This window comes from Hyla sarda, chromosome 4 (assembly GCF_029499605.1).
Source record: "Hyla sarda isolate aHylSar1 chromosome 4, aHylSar1.hap1, whole genome shotgun sequence".
Taxonomy (NCBI): domain Eukaryota; kingdom Metazoa; phylum Chordata; class Amphibia; order Anura; family Hylidae; genus Hyla; species Hyla sarda.
Window position 1 is genome coordinate 363694006 of NC_079192.1, and position 25195 is coordinate 363719200.

Below are 25195 nucleotides of genomic sequence, written 5' to 3' on the forward strand. Positions count from 1 at the left end.
CATGTACCGGCAGGACAGGTAGTGGATCCTCTGGACCGGAGAGGCGATAGCACGGGTTGTACTGGAGGACCGGTTCTAAGCAGTTACTGGTCTTCCACAGAGCCCGCCGCAAAGTGGGATGGATTTGCTGCAGCGGTAACTACCAGGTCGTATCCCCCAGTAACAACTCGACCTCTCTGGCAGCCGATAGCGTGGTACACAGGGAGCAGGCAAGAGCATAGTCGGACGTAGCAGAGGTCAGGGCAGGCGGCAAGGGTTCAAAGGCGAGTATACGGTAGCAACGGGTTCGGCAACGGGCAAGGCAACTATCACAATAGGGAACGCTTTCTCTGAGGCACAAGGCACAAAGATTCGGCAAGGGCAGGAAGGGGCAGGTGCCTTTTATTGGGAAGGACAGTGGGAGGTGAGGAACTAGCGCACCAATTACCTGTGCGCTGGCCCTTTAAATTTACTGAAGTCCCTAGAGAGCGGGGCCGCGCGCGTCAGGATGCAGAGGAGCCGAGAGCCGTGCGGGAAGAAGGTAGGCCGAACAGGGACGCGGCGCGTGAGCGGGGACCAGCCGCCACGCCAGCCACATCTCTGCCACTGTGGGGCCCGTGCTCCCGGTCAGTGCGTCTGACCGGGAGAAGCCGGAACCCAGGAGCGGAGGGCAGAGGCAGCGGGCGCTCCGGTCCGGAGGTGAAGACCAGAGCGCTCTCTGTGACAAGTACCACAAGTTGACGCAAACTGTTTCCAAAAGCACCTAATGTTCTCCTCTAAGTGAAACATATTAAAAGCAGAGAGCTAAGGCAAATGCACTCCGCAATGATGATGGCAAATCCATGCATGTGTTGTCGGACTGCACACAGCAAGGAAGACAATGTTATTTTTTTCACATTGAGGAATAAAAAAGCAAGAATACCCCTTTAACAATAAATTAACTAACAATTAATTCTTGTCTATGTACTTATTTTTTGTTTATAGTTGTCTTTTTGTTTATTTGTCTACTCACTTGTCATTACATGCAGTGAATAAAATAAATTACATTTATAAAACACTATTCAGATCTGACATTATCATATTAATGTTACCTCACATTCTAGTTGTAACATGAATGTATTCCGCTTTCTAATGAGATTTCAGTATTCATAGTGATTTCTTGAAAAGACAAATATACTTTCATATATTATTACCTGCTGTTTTACTTGTAATATTCTTTACCGAAACTAGACAATTTACTTTATGACTTTAACTGTTACAATTTCCTTTTACATTTACAGCTTTACCTTTTTACATTCAGGAAGTGTTGTTTTTTGCTCAGACAGGGCTCATCAGACAGGCTGTTTCTGACATGGGCACCCTTGGTTGTCCAGTTGTAACCCTATGCGCTAACTAACTTTGTTGCTTTAATTGTAGAACACATAAATCTTCAATGGACATTGCAAAGTACAAGTCACAAAGTTGACAAACAAAATTCCTGAGGCCCCCACCGACCTCTAGATATAGCAGGGAGAAACATGCAGCAGAGTGCTTCATTCCCTGACTTTGTCCATTTTATTACAGGAAAACCATTAGTCTATGTTTACACTACTAGTGGTGTATGTCTGTGGTGCATGCTGTGAACATCTTCCATCATACTGTATAATGCATATTAAACCTATGGCCGTGGTCTTATTTATAGCTCATGCTGCCTCCTTAGGGTGATTTCACATGCATATGTATTTTTTTATGCATATCTTTAACAAATATGCAAAAAAACTGTATGTAGTACATATAGATTTTTTTTTTGCAGATTTACCATAAATCTTACCTCTTACCCCTATACACAGAAGGTGGTGAAATCGATCACAAATCCATATCATAAAGAGTGCCTGCTGATGTGCTGATGAACAGAAATTTCTCTGCAGTTAAAGGAATAATTTCTCAGGAGCAAGGAATAATGTGACCATGTACTACAAAAATAGAGTAACATAGCCGCACATCCACCATTTGTATTTTGATCTACTTGCTTCTCAGCATAATTTCAAAAACTAACAGGTTGTTAGTATACATATTGATCAAAAAGTGCAAGTCCACTCGCTACGTCAAGGCCACCTAATCAGAGTGGGTCCCTAACCTGACACTGGAGTAATGCTGGGCGGCGACCACTGCCTCAAAAACCCCAAGCCATCAGGGGAATTACCCAGTTGCCAGGAAGCCCCACTGCTGCCCGACCAAGCCCCTGGATCCGGGCCACACCACCCCACAGACAAAGCATCACAGAAACAATGGCCGCCACAGAGAACCACACCAGTGCAAAACCTACCATGTGCTCCCTGCCAGAGGGCTGGGAGAATGTAAGGAGGAAACACTTATGCAGTCTCCTGCTAATTAAAAACGCCTGGGCCAAATGGGTTGAGTGGAGTGCTGGCCATGGAAGGAGGGAAAGACTACAAATGTACTACAAAAATAGAGTAACATAGCCGCATATCCACCATTTGTATTTTGATCAACTTGCTTTTCAGCATAATTTCAAAAACTAACAGGTTGTTAGTATACATTTCCATCAAAAAGTACAAACCCACTCGCCACGTCAATGCCACCTAATCAGAGTGGGTCCCTAACCTGAAACTGGCATAGCGCTGGGCAGCGACCACTGCCTCTGAGACACCAAGCCCACTGTGGGAATGACCCAGTGGCCAGGCAGCCCCACTGCTGCCCGACCAAACCCCTGGCTCTGGGCTCCACCACCCCACAGACAAAGCATCACAGAAAAAATGGCCGTCACAGAGAACCACACCAGTGCAGAACACACCATGTGCTCCCTGCCAGAGGGCTGGGAGAATGTAAGAAGGAAACCCTTATGCAGTCTCCTGCTAATTAAAAATGCCTGGGCCAAATGGGTGGAGTGGAGTACTGGCCATAGAAGGAGTGAGAGACTACAAATGTACTACAAAAATAGAGTAACATAGCTGCATATCCACCACTTGTAACAACAACCTGTTATTTTTTTAAATTATGCTGAGGAGCAAGTAGATCAAAATACAAATGGTGGATGTGTGGCTATGTTTCTCTAAACGAAAGGCGGTGGTACTGGGAACACTGAGATGATGTCAGGGTAGCCTAGCACACCTTGCAAAAATTAGCAAGATCACATGACCAGAGGTTATCCAATTATTGCTTTGCATTAGGTGCAGTTCAGCTTCCAGACCATCATATAGAATTCCAAAGCAAGCTGAGCAAAGCATTATTCAGTGGAATGACCACAGACAGTGACCTCCTGTCCCCGGCACTATTGTGTCCAGTTATTGCACTAAAATGCAACCCAGCAGTTAATGAGCACGTTAAAGCTATCACATTACAATACCTAGAAAACTGGGCTGAGCTGCATTTTAACAGACATCATATTAAAAGCATTGTGAACATGCATTACATATTTTAAGCTAATTTATGTGTGTTTTCTGGGTTTAACCAAACATATAATATTTCTACCTAGGTTTTAACATGAATACACATTTAAAAGCATTGAGAGTAAATGCAGCATAGCAATCTAGAGACAAGTTACGTGTATTTCTGGACTAGGTTTAACATAAATATCTATTTCTAGCCTTTAGCATGGACTGATTGGTGTACTTGTTGGTGTATGTATACTGTACATGATGTCTTAAGATTCAAGCTAGAATTCCACTGAGGTTTTTCATGCAAAAATGCCCATTTTGCTACACTGCCTTTTTTCTGTGGAAAAAACGCTGCAGCCAGATGTTAGCTGCAAGTCAATTGTGAACTACAAAATGCCAGATCCACTTGGCGTTTTTGATTTTGGCATTTTTTTTATCCTTTGGACGTTTTTCAGATCTTTTGGGCTCAGAGGCTGATTTTCAAAAACATCCTCAAATTCCTGTGTAAAGTATGTTGTTTTTTGGGGGAAAATTTTGGCAGTTTCCTCCCATAGAAATCTATGGGAGTGAAAAAAAAAATGCCAAGAAAAATGCCATTTGGGTTTTAACTTTGGCGTTTTTGCAAGCAGTTTTTATTTATTTATTTATTTATTTATTTTTTACTTTAGCGATCCCAAAAAAGTGATGGAGATACCTATTTTTGTTATATTTCGTAGGGTGCCATTAAAAAAATATTACAAAAAGATACAGAAGTGGTAGAAAAAATTGTATTTAAATCTAGCCGGCAATCTTAAAAAATGTAGAAAGGAGCCATTTAAATTATAAAAATAATATATTTTTAATCATTTATTTTATAAAACTTAATGTGTGTTTTTAAATCTTTTTTTTAATTTTTTTTAAAGATTTTTTTTAGGTAGTATTACTACCCCCAGCATCTAACAGACTATTCTATAATGGGAGTAATAGTACCTGTACTAATAGACAGATCGCAGCAGGTGTCACATCTGACAACCACTGCGATCCTCTGGTATAAGCTATAGAAGCGGGCAGCTGGCTAGACTTGTCTGGTCCCCTGCCCGACACTATACTCCGCTGTGATGTTCTCTTCACTTCACAGATTCATATTTCCCACTGAGAGCTGTGATTGGCCAGATAGTGTTCCCAACTCACAGCTCTCAGTGGCATATAAGAATCTTTTATGTGAAGAGAACTTCACATCACAGCGGAGTATAATGTTGGGCATGGGACCAGTCAAGTGCAGCGGCCACCTGCTTCTATAGCTTATACCAGAGGATCGCAGAGTCAAGTCTCGGGAGGGACACAATCAGAGTATCGTGCAGTGGTTGACCCACCTCCTAGGTTGTCAGCTTAGTTCCCCCCACATTATGTTGGCAGTGAGGTTCCCCCACATTAGGTTGGCAGTATAGTTCCCCCACATTAGTTTGGCAGTATGTTCCCCCACATTAGGTTGGAAGTATAGTTCCCCCACATTAGGTTGTCAACATTTGCATCCAGTCTCTCCCAGCAGTGAAACAGCAAGGAGGTCTCTGCTAACTATAAGAGGGAAGTATACAAGCGATTGTTTGAGCTGTGATTGTTTTGAGCTGTATACAAGAGTGTGAAGTATACAAGTGAGTGTGGGTATAAAAGTGAGAGGGACTTAACATTAAGGGACTTTAAATTCAGGGAGTTTAATTGACATATTTGATTGTTTTTTTGTTTTTATTTACTGATATTTTTCCAATCCCCAAACCTAGAATGGCCTCCATGTTGGAAAATGCAGTCTGGTGTGCATCTTGTACAATGTATGTAATCTTTGAGCAGCAATTCGAGGGTGAATATTGTTATGTGAGATGTGAGCGAGTTGTTCGTTTGGAAGCCCAGATTCTGGATCTAAAGGAACAACTGGCAACATTGAGATGCATTGACAACCCGGAGAGGAGTCTACTGCTCACTGAGCAGGCACTCTCGGGGGTAGAGGTGGGGGAGGACAGTGGGACGGAGTTGCAGGACAGTCAGGCAGCTAGCTGGGTTACAGTTAGAAAGCGGCGTAGGGGAAAAAGTGTCAGGGAGGCTAGTCCTGAACTGGCACACCCCAACAAGTTTGCCCGCTTGGCGGATGAGGGGCAGATTTCAGAGCTAGCAGTTCTGCAGCAGGATACTGCCTCTGACTGCCAGGGGGGTGTCTGCTCCAGTAAGGAGGGAGGGAGGAGTGCAGGGCAGGCTAGACAGGTACTAGTGGTGGGGGACTCAATTATTAGGGGGACAGACAAGGCGATCTGTCACAAAGACCGGGATCGCCGAACAGTGTGTTGTCTACCTGGCGCTCGAGTTCGGCACATCGCGGATCGGGTTAACAGGTTGCTGGGCGGGGCTGGAGAGGACCCAGCAGTCATGGTACATCTTGGCACCAATGACAAAGTGAGAGGTAGGTGGAGTGAACTTAAAAATGATTTCAGGGACTTAGGCCGCAAGCTTAAGGCAAGGACCTCCAAGGTAGCATTTTCTGAAATACTACCAGTACCACGAGCCACACCAGAGAGGCAGCAGGAGATTAGGGAGGTAAACAAGTGGCTCAGAAGCTGATGTAGGAAGGAGGGGTTTGGGTTCATGGAGAACTGGGCCTACTTCGCTGTTGGTTACCAGCTCTACCGTAGGGACGGGCTGCACCTCATTGGGTGACATAAAAATCTATAAAGATGAGAAGGGAGACCTGCAGACTACGATATATAGAAAACAAACAGCGACTAACAGCCTGCTGGGCTGGCAGAGTTGTCATCCTGGGTCACTGAAATGAGGAATTCCGAAAGGACAGTACCTTCGGTTAAGAAGAAACTGTTCTAATCTACAGACCTTCAAAAGAGAAGCCATGGATTTAAGAAATAGATTTAGGAATCGAGGGTATCCCGACTATGTACTTAGACGTGCCTATAAACATGCTTTACAGACCCCACGTAATGCATTACTGATACCCTGTACAAAGACAGACAGCGATAATCAATTGCGTATCATAGGGACCTATGATAACATGGCGGATGAGATCAGGAATTCCCTAACCAAACATTGGAATGTCCTGAAGTTGGATAAAGATTTGACTGAGGTGTTAAGTGACAGACCTTTAGTCACATATTGAAAAGGACAATCTATAGGAGATAGAGTGGTGAGGAGTCACCTGACTCCAGAAAGGGTGGCAAACAGAACCTGGTTGAGTGATTACACACAGCCCTCGGGCTGCTATAAATGCGGCCATTGTAGGGCGTGTGAATATGTGGACAAGTCTTGGAGAGTGATGGATGACACGAGAGGTGATAATCTAAAAATTAAACAGTTCATTAACTGCAGTTCAAAAACAGTGATTTATATTGCCTATTGCCCGTGTCCCAGGTATTACGTAGGAAAAACCATACAGGAATTGCGTAAAAGAGTCCTTGAGCATATAGGGGATATTCGAAATCAGAGAGACACTACAATAGCAAGGCATATGACGGAGTTCCATAGGGATCGATTATACAACATAAGGTTTAGAGGTATTGAAGTTATACCTCGGTCTCCTAGGGGGGGGGGGGGGGGGATCTTGACCGCTTGCTACTCCAAAAGGAGTGCAAGTGGATTTATAAGCTTAAAACATATAATCCCCATGAACTAAATGAACAACTTAACTTCTCGTGTTTTCTATAGGTGCATGATTATTGTTGGGGTGAGATTTGGTTGGAGGATATAGGCAGACAGGGAAGACCCTAGTGGGCCTTATGAGATAGACCTCCAACAGGTAAGTTAGGGTTGTTTAGGGCAGATAGGAGGTTCCAGAGCGGGGCCATCCCTTATGGATGAAGCCGCCTAGGAATAGGGACCATCTGATAGGGTATATTAGGGCGTCAATAACATTCACCTAGGGCCCCGATTTATACTATTCATCTCCATTAAATAGGGATGTATTGCCCATATACAACAATTCCACCCTGAAATAATGTTTGCACCTTTTTATCTATACATATGCGTGGAGGTTATATGTATATGTATATCACCTCCATTGAATTGTCTATATATATATATATATATATATATATATATATTGTGGCAGTGTGGCAAGGAAAGGGTGTATTTCCCTTGCTATCTCTGCAGAATGCTCCACCTGTGGCCTGATTAATGAGGTATCAGGAAGGGAAAGTGTGTGTTTTAAAAGGAAAAGAAACAGAATAGTTGGGGCTCTTCCTAGAAGACAGCATGTGGGCTGTAGGGAAGAGACAGAGCCTGCTGAGGAGTACACAGCCCGAGCTATGAGGGGCTCAAAGAGAGTGACATTGTGAGTAGAAGGTTGCAGGGGACATATGTTTAACCGGCTGAGGGAAGCTCAGCGGTTGTTAGTCAGGACAAGCTGATCTGTTTAGTCAGTGACCAGACGGTCTAGGATTTTGTTTTGTTCCTGCTTTTTGTTTATGTCTTTCCCTGCAACCTGTCTAATAAAACTGGCAAGGTGCCAGATTTGCATTATAAACGTTTGTTTGCTGGTTTATTGAGAAGAAACACATCTTGTGGCGTAGTCCAGGACGATCCCCGAGCTAATCCCCAAGACGGATCGTCACATTTTGGTGTCGGATGCGGGCAAACACGTTGCTAGGAGCAACCAGTGGTCGAGTTGCAGTGAAGTTGTTGCCAAGAGAAAACTACCGTGCATGGTGCAAGGGTGTACTCTTTCTCAGAGAGGGGACAGTGGGACGAGCCCAGCTGTGGAGTACAAGAGCAGGACTGCGCCTGTGGTGAAGTTGTTGTTAGGGGCAACAGATCGCATCAAGCGAGTGGGCGCTCTTTCTCAAGTAAGGAGACAGGTGGACGGGCCACCTGCAGAGTGCAGATTACGTTTTGAGACTGTGTATAAAGGCATTGCTAGGGGCAACGGAAAAAAATTAGTTGTCAAGCGGCTGACATTTCGGCAGAGGACTGTACTGTGTTTGCAAGGTTTGAAGTGTTGCAAGATGGATGTCCTGATAAGTGCTTTGTTGCAGACTGCTGCAGCGCAGGAGGAAGCAAGCTTTGCAGAGTTTGAAAAGATTGCTACGCATGAGACATGGCCCAAGACACACTGGGGAAACTTGGTGTTTGGATTCATTGGAGGAGATGCCCAAAAAGTTCATTGTGAACTGGATCCAAAGATCTTACGGGACTATGAGAAAGTCAAGACAGAGATCCTGACTAAAGTGGGAGTAAGCCGCGCTGCAAGACTACAGTGTGCACTGCAGCCTAACAGTGATGCTGGGTTTAAGGTTGCAGAGCTACTTAAAGAGCAAGTGGAGCGATGTTCTGCAGCAGAGAAGCTGGTGAGAGGTGTCCAGCACCAGCCCTTAACTGACTGGACGGCAAGAGATTCTGGTAAGACTGTTCCAGGGGTTATGGGGGCCATGTTTAGTGACTATGAGACTGTGCATAAAAATGATGGGACTGTGCATAAAAAGGCTGAGTCGGAGGGTGGTGTTTCCCTAGTTGACTGTGTGAACAGTGTTCAAGGTGGTACCAACCTATGTCCAGTTGCAAAATCATGTGAGGGTAGGGAACCCCTCATGAAGACTGATGGGACTGTTCACACTGTGCAGATCGGATTGAAAAAATCTGGTGAACAGAAAATGTTAAATGCAGGACTGGGAGAAAATGTAACAAAACACACTTTGCCTGAGTTAGGTCCTAGTGCTATGAACTGTCCTGTAAATTTTGAACATGTGCAATCTGATAATGTTTTTGTTGAAAAACTTAGGTTGATGTGTTCAGATGTAAAGAGAACTGCTACCACCTCTGACAGGACAAAAGAAAACCTGTGTGAGCTGGAAATAGAAGGGAAAAAAGATGACAGTTTTGTTAGACCCTAGATGTGTAATAAGTCTGGTAAAGTCCAGCAGGAGAAAGCCAGACCCCGCTATAGTGTCTATGCAGGCTGGTATTTGGGGTTATAAAATGGTTAATGTCTGTATTTCTACTCCCTATGGTACTATAGGTCACAAGGTTGCAATAGAGCCCTCCTTGGAGTATGATGTAGTACTGGGGACGGGTTTTCAATTTTTTCAGCAATTATGGGAAGACTGTCAGGTGACTAGAGCAGGTACATCTGATAGGCTCACAACACCTGACTTGCATCACACACTAAAGGAGAGTTACTCAGCAGAGGCTGAGGACGGGGAGTGTCAGCAGTCACTAGATGTAGGTCAGATAGGGGTCTGCCAGACTGCTGGGGGAGCTGAAGACCAGACCCTGAGTCAAGTCCAAGAGGATCCAGTGACTCAAGTGACAAGTGTGCCTCTGACTGAAACAGAATCTTCAGTGAAACCAGAAACGGATCAGGTACAGGAACATGGGTTCCATCCGCCAGCTGAAGATGAGCCCAAGGTGGGGCTAGAGTTGCACGGTCATCTGGAAGAGGTGACTGGAAAAGAAGCTACAGAGATGTCTGTGGATAATGCAGAAGTACTGAAGAGAGTCCATGTGGAGCTGGGTGCTGCGCTTACTGTCACAGACAGAGTCCTGAGTGAAGGAGATGTGATGTCTGGACCAGAGATGGATCGTGACCAGGAAAGTCGAACCACTGGACCAGATGTTGTTGCAGACCCAGGAGCCCTAGACCTTTCTGCAGGGCAGCAGAGAGACAGTGTTGAAGTAAAAGAGAAGTCTGCCAGTGAGCAGAGAGACAGTCCAGAGAGACTGACCAGGAACTACCCTGAAGCCCAAGTGGCCAAGACCCTTGAAAAGGGGGAGACTACTCCTAAAGGTGGAAAAGAGTCTGAACGAGTTGGCTTGAAGGAAGAGACAGGCCAAGCACAGGTGACTGTCAGAGGACAAGAGAATGTCACAAGGTCCAGCAGCAAGAGTAAGGAGACCGCTGTAAGTAAGAGATCTCGAAAAAAACGCGCTGGTCTTGGTAAAAAAAGGGAGCAGATCCAGAACCTTGAAGAAACCTTACAGATGGTTTCTGCTAAATTGTCTCAAAAGGAAGAAGTAGTTCATCACCTGACAGAGGAGAAAGAAAAAACGCTTGCAGACTTGAATAAAGAGCAGGAAGCGACGCTTCAGCTGCAGAAAGATATGGAGCTTCACAAAAGTGAGTTTGCGGCTCTGCAGGAGGAACTGTCCTGCTCCCAGGGTCTTATGACCAGCAAGGAGAGAGAATTGGAGATTCTGGCCAAGCAGATCTCATTCAACTATGAAGAAGTGAATGTCCTGTGTGGGGCATATCTGGCTCTACAAAGTGATCACAAGGCTAGGTTGGTAGCCATGGAAGAGCTGGAGAAGGATAAAGTGGTAATGGCTCATAAGGTGCAGAGCCTGGAGGCGCAGAACGAAACGCATATTAAGTCTGCCGCAGCTGCCTTGGATTCACTGGGTACTCAGCTTTCTGAACAAGAGGCTCAGCTAAAAGTCTATGAGCAGAAAGTGTCCAAGATGGCGCAACTGAATAAAGACAATGAGCAGATGAGAGAACAACTGCTGTCCCTGGAGGATACTGTCAAAAACTTGACAGAATTGCTGGAAAGTGAAAAGAAGAACTCTGCTAAGCTCAAGAGTGAGCAGCAGAAATGTTTAAAGCTGGAAGGGGACATGAAGGTCCTAAAAGAAAGCCGTGACCAAGTTATAGTAGAACTGGCTAACGAGAGGTTAAAAGTGTCTCAGATGGAAACTGAGGTCAAAGCCACAGCCGTCCGTGTAAAAGAAGAAAAACTGCTTGTGGGGCAAAAGCTACTGGAGACAGGGATGCTTTCTCTAAAAAAGGCGGAGTCTGAACAATGGACGCAAGAAACAGTAATGTCTGAAGACCATGAGAAGAAGCCATATGAAAGGTCCTCTGAAGCTGAGACTGAGGTGAAACCATATGGGAAGTCCTCTGAAGCTGCAGAGATATTGACATTGCATGGTGAAAATTCTGAGGCAGAGAAGTTCTCTGAGGTAGAAGTTAAACCAGAGATAACTGCAGAAGCTGCAAGTAAAGTCAGTGACACATTTGAAGGTGCAGGTGAAAAACTGCCTAAAGGAGCCAAGAACTCTCAGCCTAAAAAGGAGCCTGTGAAAGTCGGTGTCCCTAAAGAAAGGGCTAATAAGAAAGCAGAGTCCTTAAAAAGAGGTCACTGTGATAGAAGACTGGGTGGTGGTGGAAACCCTGAGAGGCACTGGATTAGAAAACACTGGAAGAAAGTCCGCAGAAGTAGAATTTGGAGAAGAGTCCGTCTCAAGGAGAAGATGGACAGGTGCATTAAAGGGAAGCCTCCTGAAATTGTGGAGGATGACTTAGAAGACCTGCAAATGGGTGATAAAGGCTCGGTTGGCCACCAGCAAAGTTCGTGCAATGGTCATACCAGTGACAGAAGAAGACAATGGCCTAGAGCATCTGCCTTGTCCGCACCTAGTGTCCAGAGCACTGCACAGACCAAGATGAAGAACCTGGTGTTGGAAAGGTGTGACATGAATGGAGCTTTTTACAAGGAATTTGTCAAAGGTGACCAAAAGTCTTGTGCTCGGTGGCTGATGAAAGTGCGAATGAAAGAAGGGTGCACCATTGAAGTGGTGCAGATAAAATCTACTGATGAAGGAAGCCAAGTGCCTCAAAACCTGTTGGACGTAGTTGTTCAAGGAAAAGGAAAGGCAGTTGGACTCTGCCTTTTGAATACAAGTGCTCCTTCCCGGTGGTCTGAGCAGAGGGGGGGATATGTGGCAGTGTGACAAGGAAAGGGTGTATTTCCCTTGCTATCTCTGCAGAATGCTCCACCTGTGGCCCGATTAATGAGGTATCAGGAAGGGAAAGTGTGTGTTTTAAAAGGAAAAGAAACAGAATAGTTGGGGCTCTTCCTAGAAGACAGCATGTGGGCTGTAGGGAAGAGACAGAGCCTGCTGAGGAGTACACAGCCCGAGCTATGAGGGGCTCAAAGAGAGTGACATTGTGAGTAGAAGGTTGCAGGGGACATATGTTTAACCGGCTGAGGGAAGCTCAGCGGTTGTTAGTCAGGACAAGCTGATCTGTTTAGTCAGTGACCAGACGGTCTAGGATTTTGTTTTGTTCCTGCTTTTTGTTTATTTCTTTCCCTGCAACCTGTCTAATAAAACTGGCAAGGTGCCAGATTTGCATTATAAACGTTTGTTTGCTGGTTTATTGAGAAGAAACGCATCCTGTGGCGTAGTCCAGGACGATCCCCGAGCTAATCCCCAAGACGGATCGTCACAATATATATTTGTCAATCAGGTCCTGTGCATTAGCTACTCTAACCATATAATCCACCTTTAACTATATATATCTAACTGTGGATGGTTCCTGTACCATCTAAGGCATAAGTGTATATACATGTGTGTGTGTGTGTGTGTGTGTATATATATATATATATATATATATATATATAGTTTTAAAAATTCTATGCGGGCAGCACTTGTATTTTCCTTGATTTCAACTTAAGTGTTGCATAATAAGTGCTTTGACTGTTAGACCTATCAGTTTCTCCATAATAATACATAGAAGCCAATAAACATATCTAATTGACCAGACTAATGTATCTACTGACCTTCTGCATGGACCGCTAATAGTTAATATACGCCCGGCGTGTGCTGGTTACTATGCACCGCCCAGGGACACGTCGCCTAGGGAAGCAGGGCGGGCGCATCGGACGTGACGTAGCGGTCCCGCTGCATAAGACGTCAGAAGACTCAGAACTGTAAGTAACTTTGGTTTTGAGATTGTTTGTTTCTCTGCAGGAACTTCCCCGAGGATTTGAATACTGAGAAGGGATATGGTTTTTGTTTTGCAGGGATACCAGCTGGAGGGTTATAAGTGAGTGAGCAAAACTATGGTGATGATACTACCTGGAAGGGGGCACATATATATGATTGCTGCACGTCTTGTTGGCTGTTATTTTTTATCTTTTGCAGGTAAAACCCCCGCTGGCTGAGGACTTCAATTCTTAAAGGGGCATACCCATTTGGTTTATTATATCCCCTGTATTGAGAGCATATGTGGCAGTAGTGGAGAAGAATTATAAATAATCTCTGACTGTCTGATGGGTCATTGGACTCTGGCATATACACTATTTTTAAGTAACTCTTGATGTTCTGTTAAACTCCCCTGATGACGTCGTTTAAATAGGCGACAGAAACGCGTTGGGTGAACCAGTCACCAGTAATGGATGACTAAGGGAGTAATTCCTATTATTTGAGTTGTAATTATCATACTCAAATAAAAGAAGGGGAGGTGTTTATGTCTCAGCAATATAGCACTCCCTTGATATATCTTAACAGCTCTCTTTTCCTTATTTTTGGTACTTTCTGACATAATACAAGCACAATATTCACATATGTTGCTTTTATTAATTTTAAGAATGGAAATAAAAGGTAATTTTTAGGCACCTCTTTCACTGGTAATGGTCAGCTGGTGATTATATTGTTTTGTTGCAAAGAGGATCTATGATTATTTCGGTCGTGTACAGGACCATACCTGTTGTGTACAATAGGAGGTAAACAAGTGGCTCAGAAGCTGATGTAGGAAGGAGGGGTTTGGGTTCATGGAGAACTGGGCCTACTTCGCTGTCGGTTACCAGCTCTACCGTAGGGACGGGCTGCACCTCAATGGGGAGGGTGCAGCTGTGCTTGGGGAGAAGATGGCTAGGAGGGTGGAGGAGTGTTTAAACTAGGGACTTGGGGGGAGGGAACCTACAGCAAAGAGGGGGAAGATAGCATAGATAGAGAGGTTGGAATTTTTAATGTACCTGGGGGTGGAACGGAGGGAGGGGTTAGAATAGTTAATAGGAATAGGCTTCATAGGAAAATAAAACATATACCCTTGAATCCCATTAACCCCAATAACATAAAGGATGGAAATGTAAAGTGTATGTTCACAAATGCCAGAAGCCTAGCAAATAAAATGGGGGAGCTTGAGGCCTTGATACTGGAGGAACATATTGATATAGTTGGGGTCACTGAGACATGGCTGGACTCCTCGCATGACTGGGCTGTTAATCTGCAGGGGTTTACATTGTTTCGCAAGGATAGAATGAACAGGAAAGGTGGCGGAGTCTGTCTGTATGTATGAAGTGGTATGAAAGTCAGTGTGAACGATGCCATAGTGTGTGATGATTCTGAGGATGTGGAATCACTGTGGGTAGAATTACAAAAGGAGGGAAATACTGAAAAAATGATATGTGGTGTAATCTAAAGACCCCCTAATATCACTGAGGAAATAGAAGGTCGGCTGTATAAACAAATAGAGAGGGCTGCCCGGGCCGGTACAGGGGTAATAATGGGATATTTTAACTATCCAGATATAGATTGGGGTCCGGGGTTGGCTAAAACTTCAAAGGGGCGACAATTCCTAAATTTATTGCAGGATAATTTTATGGGCCAGTTCGTGGAGGACCCAACAAGAAGTGCCATGCCTGGGGATTCACTGGCGCAAGGTGAATGTGGTACCAATCTTCAAGAAGGGCTCTAGTACTTCCCCAGGAAATTATAGACCGGTAAGTTTAACATGCATTGTGGGTAAATTGTTTGAAGGACTTATAAGGGATTACATACAGGAATACATAGGGGATAATTGCATTATAAGTGATAGCCAGCATGGGTTTACTAAGGATAGAAGTTGTCAAACCAATCCAATTTGCTTTTATGAAGAGGTGAGTAGAAGCCTTGACAGAGGAATGGCTGTGGATATAGTGTTTCTGGATTTTGCTAAAGCGTTTGATACCGTCCCTCATAGACGTCTGACAGGTAAGTTAAGGCCTTTGGGCTTGAAAACTTTAGTTTGTAACTGGATTGAACATTGGCTCATGGATCGTATCCAGAGAGTGGTGGTCAATGATTCGTACTCTGGTCCCCGGTTATTAGTGGTGTACCCCAAGGTTCAGTAATTTATTTATCAATGATATAGAGGATGGTATTGCAGATGACACCAAACTTTGTAGCACGGTACAGTCTATAAAGGATGTGCATAAGTTACAAGATGACTTGGATAGACTAAGTGTCTGGGCATCCACTTGGCAAATGAGGTTCAATGTGGATACATGTAAAGTTATGCATCTGGGTACTAATAACATGCATGCGTCGTATGTCTTAGGGGGTGATAAACTTGCAGAGTCACTGGTAGAGAAGGATCTGGGAGTACTTGTAGATCACAGACTACAGAATAGCATGCGATGTCAGACTGCTGCTTCCAAAGCCAGCAGGATATTGTCATGTATAAAAAGAGGCATGGACTCGAGGGACATGGACATAATACTCCCTTTTTATAAAGCATTGGTAACTTGGAATATGCTGTTCAGTTTTGATCACCAGTAGTGTTGCTCGCGAATATTCGCAATGCTAATTTTATTCGCGAATATGCGATATTCGCGAATAAAATTAGCATTGCGAATATTCGCGAGCAACACTACTGGTGATCAAAACTGAACAGCATATTCCAAGTTACCAATGCTTTATAAAAAGGGATATTCGCGAATGTAGCACTATATATTCGTAATTACGAATATTGTTTTTTGTAATTTATATTTTTTTGTAATTTTTTTTTTTTTTCACAGTGATCATCCCTCTCTGGTTCCAGCTTGTGTGGTGTAAAGAAGGCTCTAATACTACTGTGTGTGACTGGCGTGTGAATTTTCGCATATGCGAAAACTTGCATATGCTAATTTTCGCATTTGCAAATTTTCACTTATGCTAATTACGGTTTATGTAAATTTTCACATATGCTAATTTTCGCATACGCGAATTTGCGCACATGCAAAAATAATAGGCGAATATTACGAATATGCGAATTTAGCGAATATATGACGAATATTCGTCCATATATTCGCGAAATATCGTGAATTCGAATATGGCCTATGCCGCTCAACACTAGTCACCAGTCCATAAAAGGGACACTGTGTTGCTGGAAAGGGTGCAGAGACGCGCGACTAAACTAATATGGGGCATGGAACATCTTAGCTATGAGGAGCGATTAGAGGAGTTACAATTGTTTAGTCTTGAGAAGAGACGTTTAAGGGGGGATATGATAAACGTATATAAATATATTAATGGCCCATACAAAACATATGGAGAAAACACTGTTCCAGGTTAAGCCCCCTAAAAGGACAAGGGGGCACTCCCTCAGTTTGAAGAAGAAAGGGTTTAGTCTCAAGGTGCGACATGCCTTCTTTACCATAAGAACAGTGAATTTATGGAACAGTCTACCTCAGGAACTAGTCACAGCAGGAACGATTAATAAAATTAAAACAGGGTTAGATACATTCCTGGAACAAAATAACATTAATGCTTATGCAGAAATATAAAATCCCATCCCTTCCCCCAATATCCCACAACACCCCTACCCTTCAATTCCCTGGTTGAACTTGATGGACGTATGTCTTTTTTCGACCGTACTAACTATGTAACTATGTAACATAGTTCCCCCACATTAGGTTGTCAGTATAGTTCCCCCACATTAGGTTGTCAGCATAGTTCCCCCAGATTAGATTGTTAGCATAGTTCCTCTACATTAAGTTGTCAGTAGAGATGAGCGAATCGAAGCTGACGATCCAAATTCATTATGAATTTCAGGAAATATTCGATTTGCAACTAATGCAAATATCGCCGCGATTCTATCCCTGAATCGCTTCATTAAACTCCATTTTACAGCGTTCCAGGCTCCAGGACACCTAAAATAGCGGATCCACATGTCAGTACATGGGGCAGGGGATGCTGGGAAGGCGGGAAAGCAAGGCGGGAAGGGAGGTAGGCGGGATGACCCTGAATCACATGCAGGATGCAGCCTATCAGCATTCAGCCACCCCTGTGATGTCACAGCCCTATATAATCAGGAAACAAAAGACAGGAAATTGGAAGCTTGATAACACGCTGCTGTATACTTGAAAGTATGACTGCTCCGGTAAGTTTAAACACTTATTGGCACACACACAACGCGTTTCAGGGAATTAGTGTCCCTTTCATCAGGCTATATAATCGGCAGCCATTTTGCGGCTGCTAATTTCATGCCATACACTGCAGAGGGATAGGACGGACTGCGTGTCTCTGTGTGTTACACAGACACACTGAATTGATCATACTGCAGCGTTCCACTTCCAACTGCTAGTCACATCAGCGTTGTGGACAGAGAGCAGTGCTTGTTCTCACTGAAAAGGATTTTTACGCCAGCCATTATCCTCCCAGTCACTTTATTCAGCATTTTATCAGAGAGGGGCAGATAGCTTTTCGTTGCCTCATATATTTCAACAAGCTGCCTTAACTTCATCAACCTTAGCAGAGGAGGCATGAATAATTTTCAGCGCAATTCAGTGTATTTTTTCCACAAGAAACCATCTGCTGCTTATACTAATCTGTAGATGGTATATAACCATCAGTCCCCTCCATTCTTAATACTCTTTGACAGAGTGCAATTTTGGGTTCAATACCCTTTTTTTGTGGTGCTGCACTGTTGTGTACTGCTGCTGTTGTGCAAAAATAAATTTTTTCAGTGGACTGTAGTGCATTTTTCTGCCCTCATACGTGCATACCACATACCTACATCTAAGTAGTGCACGATTTTGTAGCTGTAAATCTGTAACAAGGCTAACCACTGGGAAAGTCCAGGCAAAAGTAATCACCAGCTGGTGTTTTACAAAAATACATTTTCCAAGTGTACTGTAGCGCATTTTTTTGCTGTCATATGTGCATACCACATACCTATATCTAAGTAGTGCACTTTTTTGTACCTGTTGATCTGTAACAAGACTACATGCAGTGAAAGGCCAGGGAAATGTAATCATCGGCTGTTGTGTTATGAAAATACGTTTTCCAAGTGTACTGTAGCGCATTTTTTTGCCCTTCATTCGTGCCTACCACATACCTACATCTAAGTAATGCACTTTTTTGTACCTGTTAATCTGTAACAAGCCTACATACAGTGAAAGGCCAGGGATAAGTAATCACTGGCTGTTGTTTTATGAAAATATGTTTTCCAAGTGTACTGTAGCGCATTGATTTGCCCTCATATGTGCATATCACATACCTACATCTAAGTAGTGCACTTTTTTGTACCTGTTAATCTATAACAAGGCTACATACAGTGAAAGGTCAGGGAAAAGTAATCACTGGCTGTTGTTTTATGAAAATACGTTTTCCAAGTGTACTGTAGCGCATTTTTTAGCCCTCATACATAAATACCACATACCTACATCTTAGTAGTGTACCATTTTGTACAAATTTGTACCTGTTAATCTATCAAGGGCCTACATACTGTGAAAGGACAGACAAAAGGATTCACCGGCTGGTGTTTTAAAAAAATACAATGTTTTTAGGCGCATTGTTGCGCATTTTTCTGCCCTTATAAGTTCATACCGCATACGTACATCTAAGTAGTGTACCATTTTGTACCTATTAATTTGTCAAGAGCCTACATACTGTGAAAGGAAAGCCAATAGTACACACCTGCTGCTGTTCTAGACAAATACTGTTTTAAGTGTAGTGAAGTGTATTGTACTCCCCTCATATAAGCAATAAGTATGTCAGGAAGAGTATCGCCAGGACGTGCACAGAGGAGTGGCAGAGGCCTAAATTCATCACACGCAGGCAGAGGTCGCAGTAGAGTAGTGGTGTGTGGCAGCTGGAGTCGCAGCGAGAGGTCTAAGCTCCTGGTGTCAGCTAGCAGTCATGTCGCGACCAGCAACCCAGCAGCCGTGATTGATTGGTTCATTCGGTCATCCACTTCATCTCAAGTGACATCCGACACCCCCAGTCAACAGTGAGTGGGTTCCTCACATTCAACCCTCAGTTAGCATGGCCTCATGCTACTGCTGCCACCTCCAGGCTCTGTCATTGTGCTGCTCTATGGTCTCCCCATGCTATTGCTACCACCTCCAGACTCTGTCATTGTGCCGCAATATGGTCTCCTCATGCTGATGCTGCCAACAGAGATGAGCAAATCGAAGGTGACGAACCCGAATTTGTTACGAATTTCATGAAATATTCGATTTGCAACGAATGCAAATATTGCCGAAATTCGATCGCGCAAATCGCTTCATTGAACTTCATTTTACAGCGTTCCAGGCTATTGGAGACCTAAAATGGCGGATCCACATGTGAGCACATGGGGCTAGGGATATGGGAGGCGGGAAACAGCGGTGGGAATGAAGGTAGGCGGGATGACCCTGAATCACATGTGAGATGCAGCCTATCAGTAATCATTGACCCCTGTGATGTCACAGCCCTATATAATCGTCAGCCATCTTGCCTCTCTTCATTTTGTCTATGCACTCAGAGATAGAGAGAACGGGACTGCGTGTGTGTGACTAGCTTATACCACAGCGTACCACTGCAACTGCTGGTCACATCAGCATTGGGGAAAGATAGTAGTGCAGAGTGCTTTGCTGTTCTCACTGAGAAGTATCATTGATAGCTAAACCCCCTATTCACGATTTTGAGCATTGCAGCAGAGAGGCAGATAGCTGTTCTGCCTCATACAGATCAACAAGCTGCCTGAACTTTATGAACCATCTCATCTCCTCATTTTTCAGCGCAATTCAGTGTTTTTTTTGCTCCACAAATCATCTGCTGCTCAAAATTGTGACAAAGTGCAATTTAGGGTTTAATCCCTGTATTTTTTTTTATTTTTTTTGCGGTGCTGCACTCTTGGGTCCTGCTGCTGTTCACAAATGCATTATTTTTCAGCGGACTGTAGTGCATTTGTCTGCCCTCATACGTGCATAACACATGCCTACATCAAAGCAGTCTACTATTCTGTCTAGATACAGGGAAAGTCCTGACTCCGGGCAAAAGTAATCACCTGCTGGTGTTTTTAAAAAATACTTATTTTTTCTGCATATTGTTGCGCATATTATTACTCTCATCAGTGCATACGACATAGGTACATACATCCAAGTATTGTACCATTTTGTACCTGTTAATCTGTCAAGGGGCTACATACTGTCAAAGTCCAAACAATAGTATTCATAGGCTGGTGTTTTACAAAAATACAGAGTTTTTTTCTGCGCATTGTTGCGCATATTTCTGCCCTCATCAGTGCATTCCGCATACGCTCATCCAAGTAGTGTACCATCTTGTACCTGTTAATCTGTCAAGTGCCTACATACTGTGAAAAGACAGCCATAAGTAATCACCTGCTGCTGTTCTAGACAAATACTGTTTAAAGAGTAGTGTAGAGTATTGTAATACCCTCATATACGCACTATGTCAGGCAGAGAAGTGCCAGGACGTGCACAGAGGAGTGGCAGAGGCCTAAATACTTCAGGCAGAGTTGGCAGCAGACTAGGGGCGAGTGGCAGCAGGAGTCACAGCGATAGGCCTGAGCTCCCGTTATCAGCCAGCGGTCGTGTCTCGACCAGCAACCCATCTGCCGTCGTTGATTGGTTAACACATCATCACAAGTGACAGCTGACACCCCCAGTCAACAGTCGGTGGGTTCCTCAGACACAACCCTCAGTTGGCATGGCCCAGAAGCAGTCCCTGTCCTCCCATTGCCTTTGTCCTATGCGGTTCCCTCTCCTAGAGAAGTATCTTATGCTGTGGGTTCAGCTCCACTATTCACTGAGGACAATCTAATAGAGGACAGTCAGCAGCTACTGGACAACCAAGAAGGGTATGCGGCCAAGTAGTGATGTGGAGAGTGACGTGGGAGGTGGCGTTGCAAGGGTTCAGGGTCCAGACACTGTTGGGGAACCTGAGGAGGACATCAGTGAAGTGCACACATCAGTGAGGTGCACACACTGTTGATGATGATGAAGCCGATCACAATTGGGAGCCAGGTGCAGAAGGGGCTTCATCATCATCAGGAGAAGAGAGTTGCAGGTTGCCCTTGAGACAGCAAGGCGGTAGCATGGTTTGCAGTTAGCATGGTGGCAGAAGTGGAAATTCTGCAGCCAAACATGCCCGGGGAGACCACCTGCTTCGCGGCAGCCTACCTTTCCGGGAGGTAGTGGAACAGGGGTCCCTGGAGACGGCGCCAGTAGCAGTCAATTAGTGCAGACTGTAGGTGCGAAAATAAGCTACTTGGCGGTGTGGAAGTTTTTCATCAGGCATCCGGAGGAGGTTCACGTAGCCACATGCAAGATCTGTCCGCAGAAGGTGAAGCGTGGCCAGGGTCCCAATGTTGGCACCATGGCCCTGAGTCAACACATGCTTCGCCATCATAAAGAGGCCCTGGAGAACCGTGGCTCCGATGTAGTGGTCCAGCCTGCTGCATCACCCAGTGGCCATCCGCTCCCTCCTTCATCCAGCCAAGGCTCCACCACCTCAGCCAAAGGGAGCTGTGTGTCAAACCCTCCATCTGTCGCTCCAGATGCTCCTGCTTCTCCTGCTTTTAGTCAGCCATTTCACCAACAATCCATCGGCGAAGCCATGTCCAAGAGACAACATTATGCTCCCACTCATCCAACGGCGCAGAAGTTGAATGTGCTCCTGTCCAAGTTGCTGGTGCTGCAGTCCCTCCCTTTTCAAGTGGTGGACTCTGCACCTTTAAGAGAATTGATGGCTTGTGCCGAGCCGAGGTGGAGAGTCCCAAGCCGTCATTTCTTTGTGAAGAAGGCAGTACCAGCCCTGCATAAGTTTGTACAAGAGAAGGTGGGCCATTCCTTGAGCCTGTCGGTGCGTTCAAAAGTGAACGACAACGCCGACGTGTGGAGCTGTAACTACGGGCAGGGACAATACTTGTCTTTTACGGCCCACTGGGTAAATGTGGTTCCTGCACAGCACAACAGCAACTTGGACAGGTCACACCGCTTCCTCCTCCATGCTCTTGCTCTCAGGCAGTTGCTCCTGTTACAGTGTGCGCTGCCACCTCCTCATCCTCCACCGTGTCCTCGGCCTCCACTGCACGTCCAAATCTTGGTGGCATTTCATCGTACCATGTGTATAGGGCATGGCGGTGTCAAGCTGTTCTTCACATGGTTTGCCTTGGCGAACGGAGTCACACAGGGGAGGAACTGCTAAAATTAATTCGTAAAGAAATCCGAGTATGGTTTACTCCACGAAATCTGGAAATGGGAACCATGGTGACCGACAACGGGAAGAACACCTTGTCCGCGCTGCGACAAGGAAGTGTGAAACATGCTCCCTGCATGGCACACGTGTTGAATCTGGTTGTCCAGCACTTCCTCAAGTCTTCACCCCATTTGCAAAACATCCTGAAAATGGCAAGGAAACTGTGCATGCACTTCAGCCACTCGTACACTGCCAAGCACACAATCCTTGAGCTGCAGCGTCAGAACGGTATCCCACAACATAGTCTTATTTGTGACGTTGCCACACGTTGGAATTCCACCCTCCATATGTTGGACAGACTATACCAACAAAGAAAAGTCATCACCGATTTCTTGATGATCCAAGCAGATAGGACTACTCCCCTGTGTAACTTCAATGTGAACCAGTGGCAGCCCATACGTTACACCTGCCGTTTGTTGAGGCCACATTATTTGTAAGTCGCCTGGATTACGCCATGAACAACTTAATTCCACTTCTACATTTCCTACAACAAATGATTGAAACCATGGCTGGTCACGGCAATGGAGACATCGTGCCTACATCTCAAGGCTACATGAGCCCTGTGGGGGCTGAACTTAAGGAGGAGGATGATGAGGGGCAGAGCAGAGCACAGTTTAGGTTGGATGAGATGGCCGGTGTTTCTAGTCATCGGACAAGAGAGGAGGAGCAGGAGCAGCCAGAAGAGCTGGAGGGTTATGAGGAAGGCAAGACAGAGGACCCAGACAAACCGTGGCAGTATGCAGTGGAGATGGAGGCAGATAGTCCCTTCGAGTCACTGGCGCAAATGGCACATTGCATGCTCAGTTACTTGTGCAGTGATCCCCGAATTGTCAAAATTTGTCAGCGGGATGACTCTCCACTTTATTAGACCTCACTACCGTCCCAAAATGGGGTCCTGTTTTACACCCACTGAGAGGGAGGACAAACTGACCTACTACAGAAAGATTCTACGTAGTCAGTTCGGCCACATGGTCCATCCACTCGCAGGTCTGACTCTTCCCTCACCTTCCACTGCCATGACTGCTGGGGAGGGGTGGCAGGAGCAGTACCAGCTAAATCAGCAGCAGCCTGAGTCTACAGTCGCTGATGAGTAGCTTTCTTCACCCGCATATTGAATCAACTCATCAGCAGCAGGTAGACATGGAGCAGGACCTGAACCAGCAGGTGGTGGCATACCTTGACATGGCCATGCCAACAACCATTGAGGATCCGCTGGACTTCTGGGCAGCCAAACTTGATTTATGGCCGCAACTAGCAGAGTTTGCCCTGGAAAAGCTGTCCTGCCTGGCCAGTAGGGTGCCATCAGAGCGGGTGTTTAGTGCAGCCGGGGCCATAGTCACCCCAAGGCGAACTCGTCTGTCCACTAAAAATGTGGAGAGACTGACGTTTGTCAAGATGAATCAGGGATGGATCATCCAGGATTTCCAGTCACCAATGCCAGATACCTCAGAGTAGATTGACCATGCTGCTACACCAACACGTCCCAGGAAACCCTCTTGAGTTATCAATTAGGGTTATGAAACCCTATTTGGTACTGTGAATGCCTGCTCCTGACTCATCCTATGTCTTTCAGGAACTACTTGCCTCACAGATGCTGCGGGCCTTGGCCCTTTAATTTTTGGATGTTTAGCAGTAGCTAAATACATGCTTAATGCAAATTTCAACATTGATCTTTAGTGAAGGGGTTGTGAAACCCTCTTGGGTACTTCGGATGCTTGCTGCTGACTCATCCTGTGTCTTTCAGGAACTTCTTGCCTCACTGATGCTTCGAGCCTTGGTCCTATAATTTTTGGATATTTAGAAGTAGCTAAATACATGCTTAATGCTAATTTCAACAATGATCTTTAAATTCTCGGCGCTCTGCCAGGGCCATCGCCTACCCCGCCGAGGCCGATCAGAGCACCTCACTAAACCATCCAATCGGTAGTAGAGACAGTCGGTGTGTACAAAGGCCAGGGACTTAATGAACCCTAGCTTATGACCGCACTTAGTTGGAATTCTTCTTTCATGGCAAATAATTGCAATCCCTGATCCCTATCACGAATGGTGTTGAGCGGGTTACCCGCACTTGTCGGTGAAGGATAGACACGCGCTGGTCCGTTCAGTGTAGTGTGCGTGACAGCCCGGACATCTGAGGGCATCACACACCTGTCATTGCTTGATCTCGCGATTGATCATGCTATGTAAGGGGTTATGAAAGCCTCTTGAGTACTGCTGATGCCTACTCCTGACTGCTCCTGTGTCTTTCAGGAACTACTTGCCTTCATGATGCTTCTGGGCTTGGGCCTTTAATTTTATGATTTGGGAAATAGATACATGCATGCTTAATTAAAATTTCAATATTTATGGTGCAATGTATGGGGTTATTAAATCCTCTTGGGTACTGTTTTTTTTCAAATTTTATGATAATTTTTTCAGTAATAAACTTGAATTTTCCAGAATAATAACCATTACACCATTGAACGCTTGTTGTGTGTGATTTTTTTATTAAAATTGTCAAAAATAATACGGAGATGGATGAACTCTGCTTCTTTATTTCAGAAAACATTACTTTAGAGAATAATGTCTTTTTGTGGTCCACTGTCCTGCATTATAGAGTCTTCTGGACTCTTGGATATACGCTTGTTCTTAACCTGTTCAGGACCCAGGGCGTAATTTTACGCCCCGGCGCCCTGGTACTTAAGGACCCAGGGCGTAAACTTACGCCCTGGTGGTTTCCGGTCCTTGCCGCGCGCCGGGCGGGGATCGGAAGCGGATGCCTGCTGAAATCCTTCAGCAGGCATCCAGGGCAAACGCCGAGGGGGGCCATGTAGGAAATTGCCCTTGCGATCTGCGGCGATACCGGGCTGATCGGGTCTCTGGGACCC